This window comes from Rattus norvegicus, chromosome 4, assembly GCF_021556685.1.
Source record: "Rattus norvegicus strain SHRSP/BbbUtx chromosome 4, alternate assembly SHRSP_T2T, whole genome shotgun sequence".
In the NCBI taxonomy this organism is placed as follows: domain Eukaryota; kingdom Metazoa; phylum Chordata; class Mammalia; order Rodentia; family Muridae; genus Rattus; species Rattus norvegicus.
The window spans coordinates 71156517-71174277 of NC_141537.1; the positions used below are offsets into that span (position 1 = coordinate 71156517).

At 41.0% G+C, this 17761-nt stretch overlaps 1 long non-coding RNA gene across 1 annotated transcript; it reads right to left on the bottom strand.

Moving 5' to 3' along the window:
* Positions 1 to 661: 661 nt before the first annotated feature.
* LOC120102259 (uncharacterized) lies at positions 662 to 6232 on the bottom strand. The gene is made up of 4 exons (XR_015686515.1): positions 6001 to 6232; positions 3323 to 3445; positions 1057 to 1109; positions 662 to 858 (listed from the first exon to the last, which is right to left on the bottom strand). It is a non-coding gene; the product is annotated as an uncharacterized LOC120102259 (long non-coding RNA).
* Positions 6233 to 17761: the final 11529 nt, after the last annotated feature.

Here is a 17761-nt window from a genome sequence, read left to right on the forward strand (position 1 = left end):
ATGTCCTTGTCTGCTCCAAATAACAATTTGCAACACTCATAGCACTCAGAAGTTGAGCTCTCCTGTCTCTGTCTCTATAATCAAAGTGGATCCTTTTAGATCAAACTAGGAATCATTTCATTCCCGCTGAGTGTAAGCTGGGCAGAACTGCTAAGGTGGAGATGTTTATAATGTTTGTTGTAGGATCTAAAACAAGTGAGTGCAAAAAAGATACTGAAGACTAGTGATTTTGGGATCCAGAGAGTGAACCATGACTATTCTGATAGGACCAGAGCAAAGGACATCTCAGAGTAGAGATTCTGAAACATCAGTTGAGCCCAGAGTTATTTTTGCAAAGGTGAAACACTAGAGAGATTCTTCATTGATCTGAAGAGTTCCACTTGTTCTGGACTCAGGTCTGATATGACTTGTTTGTCAGTAAGGCAGGTAGAATGTAAGACAGGGTCCACGGTAGACTCTACAAGTGGCCACAGTGTGGAGGCAGATGATGCTTACTGGCTGAAGAAAATTGCAGAAAATACTCCCTAAAACAACTCCTGAAGGTTCCCAAGTTCTTACAATGTCATGAAAAACAGATGAGTTTTTATAGGTAGCACAGGGAAACTGACTTACAGCCATTATCGATCTGTGAATTATGACAGATAAGGAAAATATCTGGAAGTCATGTAATGATGATAATTTATTTTGAGGAAAGCAAAAGGATTCCTGTGTGGATAGCCCTGGAGTTGATTCCATTTAGCCACAGGAATTTTCCTATTGGCACCAGTGTTCATGGAGATCTTCCCACTACAGTACTCAATGTTTTGTCAGCTTCATCAACTTAAGGAAGGGAGATGCTTCAGGAGTCTGGAGGATTATCTAGAAGACAAATGTTTAGTCTTTCTTAAGAAAGCAGTTAAGAGAAAAGAAAAGAAGAATTGATATAATTCTATGGATCCCTCCCTTCTTGCTTTGAGCCATTTCCCCATTTTTCTTCTTTGTAGTGGCCCAGAGAGAACTGTGTGATTCACGATCCTACGTGATCTATATAAGAGTGTTTCATGAAGTCACTCTGACCAGGAATAGTTGTGGAAGTGGAGGATTTGTTCTTGGTCTCTCCTGGTGAAGTTCTGTAATAAAACACAAATATCAGCATGTCTGGATTTAGATTCATTTAGAGTGCTGAGGAATAGAAGGGTGGCCACAGGTCAGTTTTTAGTATACTAAATTGGAAATTTGGACCCAAATGTCATAGTGTTAGGTTGTATATTTTCCTCTACCTCTGAAAGCCTTTCTCTCCGTGTATTTGTAGATCAGAAATTCATGGAGCTCTCCCTACTACAGTATTCAATGTTGGGCTTTGAAAGCTTCATTTCCTAACAATTCCTATTAATCGGCCTCTCCTTAAGATTTATTATGTCAGCGTTAGATCTTACCTGAAACATCAGCTCTCAATGGATACAACATATTCAGTTCACTAGTTCCATTACTTAAGCCCCAGCTACATATTTACCTTCTCTGTCTACACATAGTCTTTCATCTCTTATACCTGTTTCCAGAAGCAGGCAGCCTGGAGGTAAAAGTAACTAATAAAAGAATAAACACCATCTGTTGGTCATCAAATGGAGTTAAAATGGTCCAAATATTGTGTCTGCTTCCAAAGTTTCATCATATTTTTAGGAAACTAATTTCAGCTCTCATCTATGAATGTAAGAGTGTCTTGATAAAGAAACCATGCCAAAAGCCAAGACACTCACCTTGTTATAACCATCGCTGATATAAGTGATGAGTTTGGAAACAGTAACATTGGGCCCAAGTTTAAGGACTCCTTAGCAATTACAACTCTACGCATTCACTATACAATGGCTTGGTCTTTATCGGACCTGGTATCACAAACCATCTACATGTTAAGAACAGTAACAACAGCATAGCACTGAATCCTCCCACTCTTCCGAAGTCCCCAAAGAATTCTCACTTGTCTGAATAAGCCCTTCATCCCCTGGGCAGCTCTATGAGCACTTGCTGCCTGTTTAAGTATCTATGACTTTTACTGTGCATATCTTTCTCAGAGTATAATTCTGTTCCCCTAAGAGAGTTTCAGAAGGCAGTTGGAGCTTGTAAAGACCACTATTTAAACCCCACAAATCTTCACTTTAAGAACCGTGACTAAAATGAACATAGACTTTAAAGCCACAAAGTCTAGATTTGGGCTTCATTTCTACATTTTCCCAGCTATGTGATTCTAAGCAAGTGGCCACCGAAGACTCCGCCTCCCATCGTGTTAAATGGACTCAGTCACAACCGGTTAATCAATCCACACAATATCTACAGTTCTCAGCACAGGGTAATAACTATCAAGTGCTGTAATTTATGTTCACTTAAATACATTTTCCAGACTCAACATTGCCAGTTTTCTCTTTTTTTCTTTTTTCCTCAAATGCACAGTTCTGAGCATTTCTTTCTCCTCGTGGATCAGTTATTTTCTTATAAAAACATTTCAGCTCACTTTTATCCTTCTATCCCCTTGAAAGCACTGTATTCAGAAGGGACTCAACACCAGGTGGGTTCTGACCTACATAGAGTAAAGAGGGAGTTAGTTATGCCCGCTGTTTGTTTTCTTAGGTATCATTTGATTGGGGTAACTTTTTAGCTCTTGGTATCCACATCCTGCCATTGACTCAGAGATCAGTTATGACTCAAAAGTCTAGTTCTTTCACACATGTGCTGCATCTGAGCCATATACCCCCTCTATGTGTGCAAATTATTGCTTTTCTGTCTGCGAGGGTGTGCGGGAAACAAAAAAGTACTTTGATTCTCTCGCATTTCTTCCAAACTTACCAAGCCTCTACAAGATTCTAATTCTGTATTCCATTATATTTATCCCTCCATCCTCACACTCTTAGATGGGATCATCTCACCTTATTTAATCTTATACAAGGGATTCACAAAATCATAACAACATCTCAGCTTGATATGGAGCACGTGTTCTCTGAACTCTGCCTGGAGTCAAGGATCTGCTAAAACTTGGAGAATTAGCTCTTCCCCTCCTCTAGTCCGAGCTGCAGAACACATTTACCATCTCCAGCTTTCCAGATCCTCTCAATTCCTGTGAACCAAGGAGCTCCATAACGAGCCTTCGGGCTCTACTTAGTGGTTATTAGTGAAAATCCTGCAGGCCTAGTAGCATTGACAGAACAGTAAGTGGGAGGAATCTAAGTCCTTCCCAGCTCCAAACACACACGTTTTGATATGTCTTAAAAGGAATCTGACCTGCAGTGCTGTGAGACAGTGCTGATCTTGAGTCCCCCAGTTAACCAGGCACAATGGGACCCCTAATACTTACTTCCTTAACCTCTTCCAGCAAAGAGGTATAGGACCACGCTAAGAAAATAGTGTTAAGAAAAACTGCTTCTCATCCATCGAACATCAGCAAGTGAAGAGGTGCATGCTGGGGACTTTTAGGTTCCTGCAGACAATGGGGGAAGGGGTTAGAAGCATCTCACCCCAGTTTCTGGCTGTTTATCTCTAAGTAACATCAGCATCAAGTAAGAACGGCCACCTGCCCTAGCTTCATCTCAGGGAGTCACAACAGGATGTGGTTTGACATTTACCAGGTCCTACATCTGGGGTGGTTGTGAGAGCTCCTCCACTCACCCACATTCTGAGCATTTTGGGAACCACACTCACCACATCCTGCCTCCAAACCCTTCTCATGTAGTTCTCTCTACCTCTGCTTCTAACTATCACCATGACAGTGAGGATGACAAGAGGGAAGAGGAGGGTCTCTAAAGGGGAATCCATGTATCTCAGCTCAAGCCCCCCATCTAACCTACCCAACATCTGCTGGAAGTCACACAGGAAACAAAAGCCTGCAGTATGCACCCTGGAGACAGGTGCAATAACTGCTCTGACCTCATTAGGGTTCCTCTGGCCCCACATCACTTCCCCTTCCCACCTACCCCCAACTCCAGCCAACCTCTCTTCACAAGTATCTTCTATTTCCTTCTACTAATGTAATGAGAGCCCATTCATATAATGAGTCACAGGAACAGAGTCTAAGTAATTAACAGAATGCAAAACAGATAATCTCTTGACATGTGAACTGCTGTCTGTCCTGCATTCATTGGCTAGCTTTCACTGTGGTATATCCTCTGTGAGTAAGGGCTGCAAAGTTAATGTGTTTTGTATTTCCTGGCCCAGGTGGGTAAGATGAGGGGGAAATCTATATACAACACAGGAAAGAATGGAAAGCCAGACCTCCAGAAACTCTCAAATGAGGAAATGGGAAGTCACAAAATCCACAAGCCAAACCTGCTTTATACCAGCAGTTCACTAACTGCCCTTCACACATTCAACCAAATCACATAATCCTGAGAAATCATAGGAAGTAGCCCAGTTTTAGTGTCAGCTCCTTCACAAGACTGGACCTTGTCTACCTTCTAGAAACAGTCAAGAGACCCAAGTCAACCCCATGCTGCCTTAAATCCTTGAGGGGAGTTTCTCTGACTTCTGTGGTCCTCAGCATCCTGTGTGTGAAAATTGGGAAAGGATATATTTGGAAATAGTTATCTTGGCACATCTATCAAGTCAAAGTCAAAATCAGGGTCCCTGCAGGTCTCCTAGAAAAGGAACCACATTTCACCAGAAACATGACATTGATGTTGGCAGCAGGTGGCACCTACAATTAGGATATGCCATCCTGAAGTGCCTTACTGTTTTCCCTAGAGTTATAATGACTGAGGTTTTGGATTCTGGGTGCTATGGAAACAGTTATGGCAACAGGATCCTTATACATAAATAGAGGCAGATAACTAAATGCAGTGTAATGACTTGTTCTAGTGTATGTACATGGTGTTCAAGACTCCCTTTAAACAGCCTCTTCTTGTCTTCAGCTATGCTCAGTGACCCCTAAGCCATCACTGGGAATTTTTTTTCTCATTTGCTGTTTCCAAGACTTTAAAGACACTGAGATCTCTGTGTTTCTATTCAAGCAATCCTCTCGTTTGGATGAAACTGTACTAAATCTAGCTAAAATTGTTTCTCCTTCTAAGGCAAGTTTTCTAAACTTGCCAAATCTCACAGTTTAAAGTTAGTCCTGCCTGATTAGTGGCAACAAATGTGATGTTTCTCTTTGAAGACAGACCCTGAGGCTGCCTCGAGTTCCAACAGGAATGTTCTAGGATCAAATTCAGAGCAGACAGCCCATGAGACAATTGGCATGAGTTTGCCACATAATGCAAATTTAGCATTGTCATGTTTGCCACATATTTTCTGTTTAAATGTTTTAAAATGAGGTGATTTGGAGGCGCTACAATCAAAGTGCTTTGTAAGCTTCCAGAGAAAAAAAGGACACCTGCCAAAAATTAGACTTTGTAATAGTACTTGCAAACTATGATCTCGTTTAATATCTAACAATCCACAGAGGTAACATTTGCTGATGAAGAAAATGAGAGCTAAAAAGACTACATAACTGCCCTCAGGTCTTAGAAACTAGGAAATCTAGGCTTGAAGCCAAATATTTTACTTGTGGCTTTGCCTAGCACCATCTTTAATATACTTCATTGTTTTGATCTTTATGATGGCTCTCTGTATCCTGGTCACTTTACACTTAGGTTATCCTTTGGACATTGCCATGGGATACTGATCACTCAGTATCTCTCTTCTTTTTATTTTTCCTCTGTACATTTATTAATGAGATTGAAAATAAAGATACATCAGAATCATTCTAGGTAAGTGTGTGATGCCAGGAACAGAGGATTTTAAGACTTCGTGTGCCCTCTTGTGGAGGAAGGGGACATTAGGGAGAAATTCCCTTTTAGGAATACGGTCTAGGGAGGAGTGAGGGTTAAAGAAATTTCAGTTGCCAAGGTAACCAGTACATTTCTTTCCAACTATTCACATCAGTCTTTTCCTCTTCTTCATTTCCATCCTAATCACTGTTCCATTTTAACCTTTCTATCACACACACGCACACACACACACACACACACACACACACACACACACACTCTTCCTCTTTACCTTCAGACTCCTGTATTTCTTATGCCACCATCCGTCTATCTTCTCCCTGTTTTGCTACCAGAGAATGGAGGAGAAACAAAAGAACTGGGAAGTTGAACCAACAATAAGACCACTATCGGACCTGGTAACACATGCTTATTAGGCTGAGGCAGGAGGATTGCTTCAAATTCGAGGCAAGCACAGACTAAATAGTAGAATTTTGTGTCAAACAAAATAAACAACCACAAAACCCAAGATGCAGTCATAATTCCTGAATAAATATTTTCCATATTAACTTTAACATTTGACATTAGTCAAAATACTAAGGACCTTTTTATGTTAATTTTTATCTTGCATAGCTGTCTAATGACATCTTGTTCCTCCCTGATTAATGTCTTGGGTCTCAGCCTCTATAAACCTTCTAGCCTCAGCAGAAAGATGAATGATGGTGATACTCCCAGAAGTGAAATTAACTAATTGAGTTACATGACATTCTTTTACCTGTTCATCAGTCTACCTGGCATCAGATGCAGATGGTACAGATACAAGTAGATCCCACTTTTCTCAGCCACATATGTCCATGAGCATGCCCAGTGTAGCTCAATAGTAATTTGGATTAAGTGGAGAGTGTTTTTTTTAAAAAAGTAACATGCTGCAAGGACTGGAGTACAATATCCTACTACCAGACATTACAAACTGGAAAGTTCATTATGTGTAGGCAACTCACGGGTTCTGCATATGTGAGTCACTGATAAAGCGTTTAATAAATTTCTTTGGAGACTTCTAACTTGAATCATGTTGTTTTCCAGACTTCAACTTGGCTACCAGCCAGAAATTCAGTGGCAAACCTCTTCCACCTAATCCTAGTGAGGGTTCCTAGCAAGGGAGGTAGCACTAAAGAGAGGGTGTGGTTTTTGCACAGAGGTCTGCCCCACCCCACTCAGTGTGAGACTCCAGGCACAGAGGTAGAAGCCAGAGTGAGTGAGGAGTAACTTCTCAGTGCTCAGGATGAACTGTTCACTCTTGGGCCTGGAAGCTGAGAGGTTCCGCTGCACCACCAATTCTGACTGGCCAACATTAAAAGAGTAGAAGAGTTGCTGAAGGGTCCCTCCTGGAGCCTGCCAGTACCAGTAAAGGTTGGGGTTTGATGTCCCCTTTACGGTGCACTGCAGAGAGAGTGGACTGCCCACAGCCTGGACCTTGACAGCTGGCCATTGATGGATAGTCTGAGCACTAACATCTGTAAAAAAAAGAAAAAGAATATATATATATATATATATATATATATATATATATATAGAGAGAGAGAGAGAGAGAGAGAGAGGGGAGTCATTTAGAGAAGAAACACGCACACACACACACCACACACGCAAAACCCAGCCTGGTTGCCTTCCCTTGTGAGAGTATTACATAGAATCAATCCCAGGGAGTACACTGGAAAATCCAAGGATGAAAAATATTACAGAGCAAGGAGAGACAAATCCTTTCTAAGAGATACAAAACTGAGAGTCAATAGTGAAATAGAGTGAAATGCCCAGGTGTATCTCAGTAATTGAAGGACGGTGGTCAAGAGAAGCAAGCCAGCAGCAAAGAATCTAAGTTAAAGGTATAGGAATGGGAGCAAAGATTTAAAGTTAGGCTTTCAAGGGGAGAGCACCCACCCAAGAGCATGCCTAGGAGAAAGGCAAGGAGAGAGTAGAGCATAGTTCAGGATGGTCTTTGTCTAGGCTTGTCTGCTCGCACTTGTACTTCCTCATGTAGGCCAGAGATGCACCGGTCCCTCCTACCTCAAGACGGGCTGCCAGAGTGGAAGATTAGATCCCCTTGAGCTGGGGAGGAAATGAGGCTGGGCTTCTTAAGCAGGTGGTGAATCATCCCCACCCTCCCTGGGAACCAGCTGTGCTTGGCACTTGTTAGCGTTATTGCAATCCTGCTGATGTTCTGGTATGTAAATATGGTTAATGATTCATTAGTTACCGGCAAACAAGGGGTAGCTCTGTAGGTGCTCCTGGGTGTCTTTGATTATCCCAGCAACTATTGCTAGTGAGCTAATGATAGGGGAATTTAATCAAAGCCAGGATATGTCACCTACATGGCTAGAAAGGAGAGACATAAAGACAGATAACAGCTCAAGTGATTTTAGGTCTCTGGAGTTTTCAAAGGAGAAAAGTTCTGAGTAAAGGAACCTGTTATGTCAGTCATCCAACAGGAGAAGTGATCACATCCTTTTCATCGTTGGTAGGTAGACTAGAGATCCGGACAGGCGGAATTGACTATTAAAAGGATCAAAGTTCGTCTCCATGTTCCATGTGCCTCCAAAGACCCACCTAGATCTTTTTTTTCCCTTTAGTTACAACATACCACAAGGCCTTGCAATTAGATGAGTCTAGGTCAATAATGTAGTTCATCCCTCTTGCTGTGTAGGAAACCTGTGCTAGTTCTGATCCTTGCTAGTCTCACATTTAACATATGACAAGTAATACCTAGTGAGAAGGACTACAACACCAACAAATGGCTCAAAGATATGTTTTGCCTGACACACAGCAAGCACTCTTACAAACATTGCATTTAAAGCCCAAGTAAGCAGCAGCAAAGACGCAAAGAGTCTCCTGCCAGGGAGTTACCTGGCAGGTAAAAGCTGAAGATGACAGAGACCCAAGAAGTGCAAGGATGCTGAGCTGAGGGGGAAGATCTAAAGGGTTGTTGGAGAGCTCCATTCCACTGAGATGAGGCATAGCACCCTGCGATGCTTGGAGGACAGCCAACTGGTCCCTTAGAACCTCACTTGTGCGGTTCTTTGTTCTCTGAAGCATTCATTTATAAAACAATTATTCAATCTTAGATGTGGGAGAGTGGTTTAAAGTGAGGACCTGGAAAAGGCAACAGTAGGTGTAGCCAACCAGGGAGGTTAAGCCTGAAGCAAATGAGCTGTTTGAAGTGCCTCATCACTTCATCGGGGTCTGGTGACCTAATGCATTTGTTATGGGCGCTGTTGCTGTGAAAGCATGAGTTAAAATTGGAGCTCTTCCTTCAGATGGCTTCTGTTGCTTACATACAAGTGCACCACATTTACGAAGACAGTGTTTTGGTTGTTTGTTTCATCTTTTCTAAGTCTAATTAACCCTCTTAACAATATTTATTTTACTGAGAAAGCAAGTGATACACATAGTGTGCATGCAATAAACACTTAGAAAGATGATGAAAAATAGCTACAGGCCATGCAGGAAGCTAATGCTGTTTGAAAAATTGCTCAATCTCAGTTTGTATAAATCTTTTGCTAGAACTGGATAAGATATATATGTGAGCCAAGAGTTGGGGGACTGGACCAACGATAACATACACACGTACTGTCTTTGACTGCCTTTGTTTGTGTCACTGTTCTTTTTATGTTCCTGGATTAATATTTTAGGGGGCGGGGTAAACCCACTAATAGGCCCTTGAATGAGGACTAAGTACAGAGAGGAGGGGAGGGAGATAGGGGCATTAGGGAAAAGTGAATTAATTGTTCTTGCTTTCAGTGGGACTACATCATATTTTCCTTAGAGTGGCAGGTTTAGGTGCTGTCCTAGCCCATGAGACCTGATATAATCCGTTGGTCACAGGCTCAGTGTCAGTGCCAAGTGTAGAAACAACACAGCCTTCCTCCTTTAGTGTGAACCAGCAGAGTGGGGGAGAGGAGCTGCATCAGTCAGATCAGAAGAACCAGCTGGCTCCTAAATTCTGATCATTATCACAATTCTAGCTTGAAGCTCCTTCCATATGGCTGATGTCTTAGGGGGAAAAAAAGCTCTCTTCCTTCTCTGTCACCATCTGCAATGCTGCTGATTCATTCAGTCATTCAAGGCATTCATCTGTTGCTGGGGATGTGATCTCTAGGCTCTGTAGCTACAGGGCTTTGGAAAGGAAGGGTCGGGCCACATCTAATCCCAATGAGGTGTTGACTAGACGAGGTAATCAGAGGCTGGTTTGACCTGTGGCCTGCTCTCTCCTTAACCTTTCAAGGCATTTGAAGGTAGGAACCCATTTCTCTGACAAACCTCCTTTGAAATTCCTTTGCTACCTTCTTGGGCTTCTGCCCCACACTATGCTAGACTTGATTCTTAATTACTACAGGTCTGATCTGAGAAGCTTCACATGAGGAGACTGGCCTTATTAGTCATCTTCTTATTATGACTTATACATTTTATATCTAAACAATAAACTTGGAACATCTCTTTTTTCCTCTACAAGAGTTAAAAATTAATACAGCTTATGGAAGGGGGTGGGGAATCAGTCAGTGTCATGTGTCAGAATTCCCTGTTGTGGCTTGCATATGCCCTCCAAGGCATAAGAACAAAAAACTTAATCACTACTGCAGTGATAAAAACCTTCAAGAGTGGTTCAATCATGAAGGCTTGGCCTTTAAGATGAATTAATCCTGTTATGGTGGGAATAATTCCCTTAAAAAAGCTGAGCTTGGTGTGTTCTCTGTCTCTCCCTCTCCTGCTCCCTCCTTCCCTCTTCCTCTCTCCTCCTATCCTTTCATATTTCCTCTCTCCTTTTCCTCTCTCTACTTCCCTTTGCCCCTCTCCTTCCCTGGTTCTTGCTGTCCCTCCTTTGCTATTTCCTTTCCCCTCCTATTTTTCTCCTTGCTCGTCTACCATGAAACAGTACAACAAGAAGGCTTTCTCTTCTACATACCAGACCCTTAATCTTAGATTTAGCAACCTCCAGAGTAATAAACAAATAAATTTATGCACATTATAAAGTACTTGCTTGTGGTATTCTATGAAAGAACCACAAAATAGACTACAGTAATATTCTTCTATTTGCTTATGAGTCTTAACTGGGTAAAGTCTAGAAAGAGAGATGAAGCTCAGTCCTGAGACCAGAAGACACTTGTGATTATTTTCTGGGTAGAGAAACAAAGTCCTATGCCCTGACATGTCACACTGGCTAGAGCCTAGAAAGCAGACATGCCATGTGACAAGTGGAATGGCGGCCTCCCAAAGACATCCACACCCTAAATCCCAAGAACCTGAATGCATACTTATTTACAGCAATAAGAAAGAAGAGATTAAGGTATCTTACGAGATTGCCTTAAATTAGGGCATCTATCCAGAATTTTCTAGTGTGTCCAGTGTACTCAATCCTTGAACATGGCTGAGGAAAGCAGGAGAAAAAGAAATGCAGTCAAGGACAGAGGGTAGAGGGGTGTTAGACTACTGGCTTTGAAAATAGGAGATGGGTCTGAGCTAAAGACTGCAGGTAGCTTCTAGAAGCTGAAGAAGGTTTCGAAGTGCTCATGAGACTGGTTCTAGGTCTTGGACAGTAGATGGAGCAGACCACAATCCATGGCAGAAAAGAAGAGAAAGAAGCTCCATCCAGAGGCTATGAGGTGTTTTCTTAGGCCAGAATATATAAAGAGAAACCCAAACCAAACATCATATAAGGTAGTATAGAAAGACAGGGAGAAGTAAAGGGACATGGGAAGAAAACAAGCCAGCCCTCATTCAGGAATCAGGGGGAAGCTTTTCACCAGTTTAGAAGCAAAAGTTCTAGCACAAGTAGCATTTGCTGTGAGGGTGACTGGCATAGAACATTTGTTTCATATCTAAATATGTTATGCTAAAATAACAGTGACCCAGGCTGATGACATGAATATATGTGACTTGGATAGTAGGGCCTCATTCCTGTCTCACAGTTTCTGTGAGTTTCAAATAAACCTTGTTTGTAGGGAAGCTATTCTCGCTCCCTGCATCTCTGTGACCTAAACACTTACCTCATCAACGGCAATCTTGCCAGCACCCTACTCTGTCATTTAGTTTCCTCAGAAATAATTCTAACAGCCTCAAAATCCAGCAGAATGGTACTTACGGCTATTCTGAAGACAATACAGTAAGACTCTTTAAGAAACTCACACCCAGCTTTGCAATGTGTCACTCACTGCTCCAGGGCCTTCTTCTTTCTCAAGCTTCATGTTTATAATCTACTGAAAAATTCTCAATAAACTCTATCTCTATTTACACTGGCTCATCCTGAAAAGTCTTTTTTGTACTGAAGCCAAGAATCCTAGTTTTGCCTGAGTAGAGATCTCTGAATAGAACCCCTCAGACTGTTGTGGGAGGCATCAAGGACCTTGTGTCTGTGTCTGTGCCCCTGCTGGCAAGCAGGCACTCTGAGTCATGACTTGAGTCTGAGGGTCAGATCAGAACAAGCAGCAGAGCAGAATGAGTCCCATAAGAGTTGAGAATCTTCATTAGACTCGGCAGTCCTTCTAATAAACAAATGCGTGTGAAGACACTGGGCACAGCTAAGGAGAATCCACTGAGAGTAAGCAAGCAGACTACTCCAAGTTCAACAGGGCTAGAAAGAGGTGGCACCTTCATACGGAAGAATAGAGAGAGCTGCTCATTCAACCAGCACTAACTGAAATCCTGAAAGAATATTACTCCAACCGTGGGCGGGTTAGCCATGTATGAAAGGTGGTTTTAGATAGGACTTATAAACCTTTCAAGCAAGACTTGAAAATATCAGCTTGTTTGCATATAGTTATTGTACCACCAAACAAAATCCAGAGTTCTATACTCTACCGGTATAGAATTCAGATATTTGACATTTAATAAAAATACGCAAGAGAGGAAATATTGTTTATAAACAAAGAAAAATCACTTATGTAGAGACAGATTGAGGGGTGATATACATGACAGAGCGATAAATTGGTTATTAAACATTAATACATGTTATACATTCAACATGATAAAAAATGTAGCCATTAATAGAAGGTATGAAAGATAATGTCTGAAATAAAATACCTTTAAATGAAAAATGCAAGGACTGTGATTTGAAAATATATTTCAAATCTAGTATGATTAACAACATACTAGATATTTCAGGGGTAACAAAAAGATAAAGTAAAAGATACCATGTAGAATGAAAATGGGTTAAAAAAACTATAAAAAAGAATTAAACACTCATGAATTTTAAGACAACTTAAAGTCAGATAATATTGAGAGTGCCAAAATACTGTCAAACTGATCAGATTAAGAGATGGCTTGATTACTAAATCACACATTTGTAGGTGTCTGCATTGAATAAATCATAAGGGGTCTGATGTAAGCAATGGTTTAATCCACTTATGAACTCGAAACTTGAGTGGACTATGAAGTGTGTGCTGGGAGGGAGGTTGAAGAGAACATCTTGGCTCCAGCTCCTTCCTTTTATTTCTTTTTATTTCCTAGCTTCCACATCGAAAGACAAAGAAAGAAACAAACAAACAAATGTCTTGTACTTGAGGCTGTCTCTGAGTGGCAGCATGATTCCTTAGCATGGTGTACATAAGAACCTGAATTCAGTTTTAACAACTTTAAAAATAAATAAGTATCAGAGAGTAAGGCATGGTCCTATACAGCTGTAATTGTAGCCCTATGGAGACTAAAGCAGGAAGATCTCAAGAAACTTTGGACTAACTTGGCCTTCATAATTAGTTCCATGCTGACTGAGCTATGGAATAAGAACTTAAAAATGACAGAACAAAAGGGAACAGATAGATGTGTCAGTCAGTAAAGCGCTTCCATCCCAAAAACCTGACTTCAATCCCAAAATACACGGAAAGAAGGAGAGTAAAGCAGTGTGTGACTATAATCCTTGCCCGGGGAGGAAGTCATGACAGGAGGATCCCTGGAACCTGTTAGCCAGCCCAGTAATTCAGTGAGATCTAGGTTCAACGAGACTGTGTCTCATAACTAAGATGAAAGGAAACTGAAGAAGACACCCCATACTGACCTTTGGCCTCCATACACACCCACTACACATAAGTGCCTCACCCCCATAAACATGTTAAAATATTTTAAAAGACAGCCAGAGAATAAAAGAGACAGCATTGGGCTGGAGAGATGGCTCAGTGGTTAGAGCACCAACTGCTCTTCCTGAGGTCCTGAGTTCAAATCCCAGCAACCACATGGTGGCTCACAACCATCTGTAATGGGATCTGATGCCCTCCTCTTGTGTGTCTGAAGACAGCTACAGTGTACTTAGATATAATAAATAAAAAAAATAAAAAAAAGAGACAGCATTTGTAACTGAATAAAGACATAGAATGTATAATTGAATAAAGGCAGCAGAGTCTAGACAAAAAAAAGCAATTTTAGAGTAGAATCTACAAATCTAGAATTTTGCTCCAATTGAAATAACTTCCAAGACATTTGATCAATCTTTCTTTGGGATGCAAAATTTAAAATACTAAAAAAATCATGAAAAAGATGGAGGGATACACTTTAAGAAGTATTAAAATATATATCGTTCAGGTAAAAAAGAAAGAAAAACTTCCAAACCACATTGGTATTCTAGCATTGAGTGTGGAGAAGGGGTTTTAAAAAGAAGAAAAAAATGAAACTTAAACTTTTGCAAATATTTTGTATATTGCAATCAGGCCAGATTCAAACTGTCAACAGTTTAATAACTAATTCATGAAATTTCTTAACATTTAACAATTAAGCTTCCTGGGCTACGACAAGTCAAATAGTAATGGTAAAGCATCAGTTGCAAATGTGAGTTAAGTATTAAAGCAATATCCATTTTATATCTTAATTTAAAAATTATTGTTTTTTTATTTCCAACCAAAATGAACTAAGAGACAAAATATATGTCAACCATTTTCCAGTTATTAGACACCGTACTTGGTCTAACCCTGACCGACACAGGTCTAGGGAAACATATGACATGAGCTTTATGATTGCTTAAACTGATCCTTGAAAGCATCTCCAGGCCACAGCACAGAGAAACAAAGCCCGAGGAAATACCAGCAAGCATACTGAGTTCAGGAGATACAGGCGAGCCCAGAGAGAACAAGGCAGGTGTATTGCCTTGGGCCACGTGTGGGAAAGAGAAGAGTGAGCACATAGAATGTCTTAGGAAGTTTCTACTTCCCAAACGTGTTGGTGAAGGCATGGATGTGGACACATGACTAAGACTCGAAAGGTAACCACATGGAGGAGTAAAGAGAGTAGCCTGCTAGTCCCAAAAGGGGAAAGGATTGGTATATACTTTCCACAGAGAGACTGAAAAAAAACCTCGAAAGTCATAGGACATTGGACATCAGACTACTAAGTATTTTTTCCTGTTACTGACAATACATATTTCAGACATAATATATCCTGATCATGTTTACCCTCCTATTTCTTCTCCAAGTCACCTTCCATCAGATCCATCTCCTTTTTGCCTCTTACTGGAAAAAAAACAGGTTTCTAAGGAATAATAACAAAATATAATAATATAAACCAATATAAACCTAACATATAAGACAAGGACAAAACCAAACAGTAGGAGAACAGCCCAAGAGGAGGAAAAAAACCAGTGACCAACTAATTTAAAAACTCAAGAACACCATAAAAAGGCTAAACTGGAAGCCATGATAAATATGCAAATGACCTGAGACAGACCCATGCAGGCTCTATGCATGCTGCCTCTGTCTCTGTGAGTCCATGTGAGATTTGATCAAGTAGATTTAGAAGGCCTTGTCTTGGTGGAGATTCTGGCTTTCACACTCATTCTGCCTCCTTTTCTACAGAGTCCCCTGCCCCTGAAAGATTTGATGAAGATAACCCTTTTAGGACTGAGTGTTCCAAGATCTCTCTTGTTCTCTGCATATGTGTCTGGCAGTGGCTCTCTGTATTTGTTCCCATCTGCTAGAGGAAGAAGCTTCTATGATAGTTACTTAGTGAGACACTGATGTAAGACTACAGCAGAACGTCATTGGGAGTCATTTCATTGACACTTTTTTTTTTCTTTTCTTTTTTTTTTCTTTTTTTCTTTTTTTTTTTTTTCTTTTTTTTTTTTTTTTTTTTTTTTTGGAACAGCAGTATTTGGTTTTACCCTAAGTTACCAGCCCATCTGGTTCCAGATTCTTGGTTATCTATTCAAATTAGATATTGGTTGGTTACACCCACAAGCTTTGTGCCACACCCTTGGATTTGCATATCTTGCAGGCAGGATAGCATTGTAGATTAAAAGATTTGTAACTGGATTGATATTTATGTAGCATGCAGATTTGGGTAACATGTAGAGAACCTTCCTATTCCAAAGATATTTGGATATAAACATGATAGATCTATATAGACACCAACTCAATTTCTCTATATTCAATGAATTGAGTAGGTGGTATCTTCAGCAATAGGGCCTTGCTATAGACTTGACAGCTGTCTGGCTTGAGTTGTTTGGGGATTCCTATGGGACCTACGGGACAACATTGCTAGATGTAAACAAATCCTGGTGCTGTAAGCTTCGCCTGGTGACAAGAAATGGCCAGTTGGGGCTGTCTTCCCCACTATTTGTTGATTTCGTTTAGATTGCCTCCAAAGATTCTTCTGTATTAACTTTCCATACTATATGTCAAATGGTCTTTAATTTTAGCTGCTTGCCATCTTCCCCTTGCCTCACCTTCTCACTTGAGAAGGTTCCCACCTCTCAAACCCCATCTATCTATAGTCATTATAGTTCCCTTTCTTATGAAGATTTGTCCGCTTTACTAGTTCATTACTCTATTCCAAACCTCTGTAGTTCTATGGATTATAATTTGGCTATTATTTATTGACTTAACAGCTAATAGCCACATGTTGAGAAATCCTCCTACTTAAGGTCACAGACTACCATATCTAGATAGGTCATGTAGCCCTTGGTAGACCTACAAGTATCTCTGTGGTAGAATAAAGCAATTTTTGGTATATGTCCAAAAGTATTATAGATATTATAGATAGATCTTGAGGTAGATCATTTGTTTCTCAACCACTGGGTTTTTTGTCTTTTGAGAATTCTCTGTTATCTAAACAGATATGTACCCATTTTTAAAATTGAGGGTTTTTGTTCTTGATAAATGAAATCAAATTGAAGATGCAGATATAAATCCACACACCTATGGACACTTTATTTTTATAATGAAGCCAGAAGTATGCACTGGGAAAAAAAGGCAATATCTTCAACAAATAATGTGGACCAAACTGAACAGCTGTATGTAGAAGAATCCAATACATTCATACTTATAACCCTGCACAAAAATAAGATGCATTGAACCTGATAGATAAAAAGGTGCTGAGTCCTAAGTATTTTGACTTATAAGTAAGGAAAAACTACCCCTGAACTCAGTGCTGCTTTGATCCTGCCCCACAAATCTTTCAAGCTAGACTCTTCAGAATGAGAATGATCCCAAGAAATTTTAAAATGTTCTAAAGTAGAGCTCAAGGATTTTTTTAACAAAATATATCAATTTAAAAACAAAAGTAGAAACCCGCGGATCCCTGTGCCCAGCAGCTCTCTGCTCCCAAACCCCGTGGGAGAGAGACCTCACTGCCTGGACAGGTGGGCACTCCTGAGACTGCAGAGCGGAAGAGACCACCAACACTGCCCACCCCTGCCCACATCCCTGGCCCAAGAGGAAACTGTATAAGGCCTCTGGGCTCCCGTGGGGGAGGGCCAAGGAGCGGCAGGACCCCTGCCTGAGACACCGCTGGAACCTGAAGGAAACAGACCGGATAAACAGTTCTCTGCACCCAAATCCCGTGGGAGGGAGAGCTAAACCTTCAGAGAGGCAGACAAGCCTCGGAAACCAGAAGAGACTGCTCTCTGCACACACATCTCGGACGCCAGAGAAAAACACCAAAGGCCATCTGGAACCCTGGTGCACTGAAGCTCCCAGAAGGGGCGGCGCAGATCTTCCTGGTTGCTGCCGCCACAGAGAGCCCGTGGGCAGCACCCCACGAGCGAACTTGAGCCTCGGGACCACAGGTAAGACCAACTTTTCTGCTGCAAG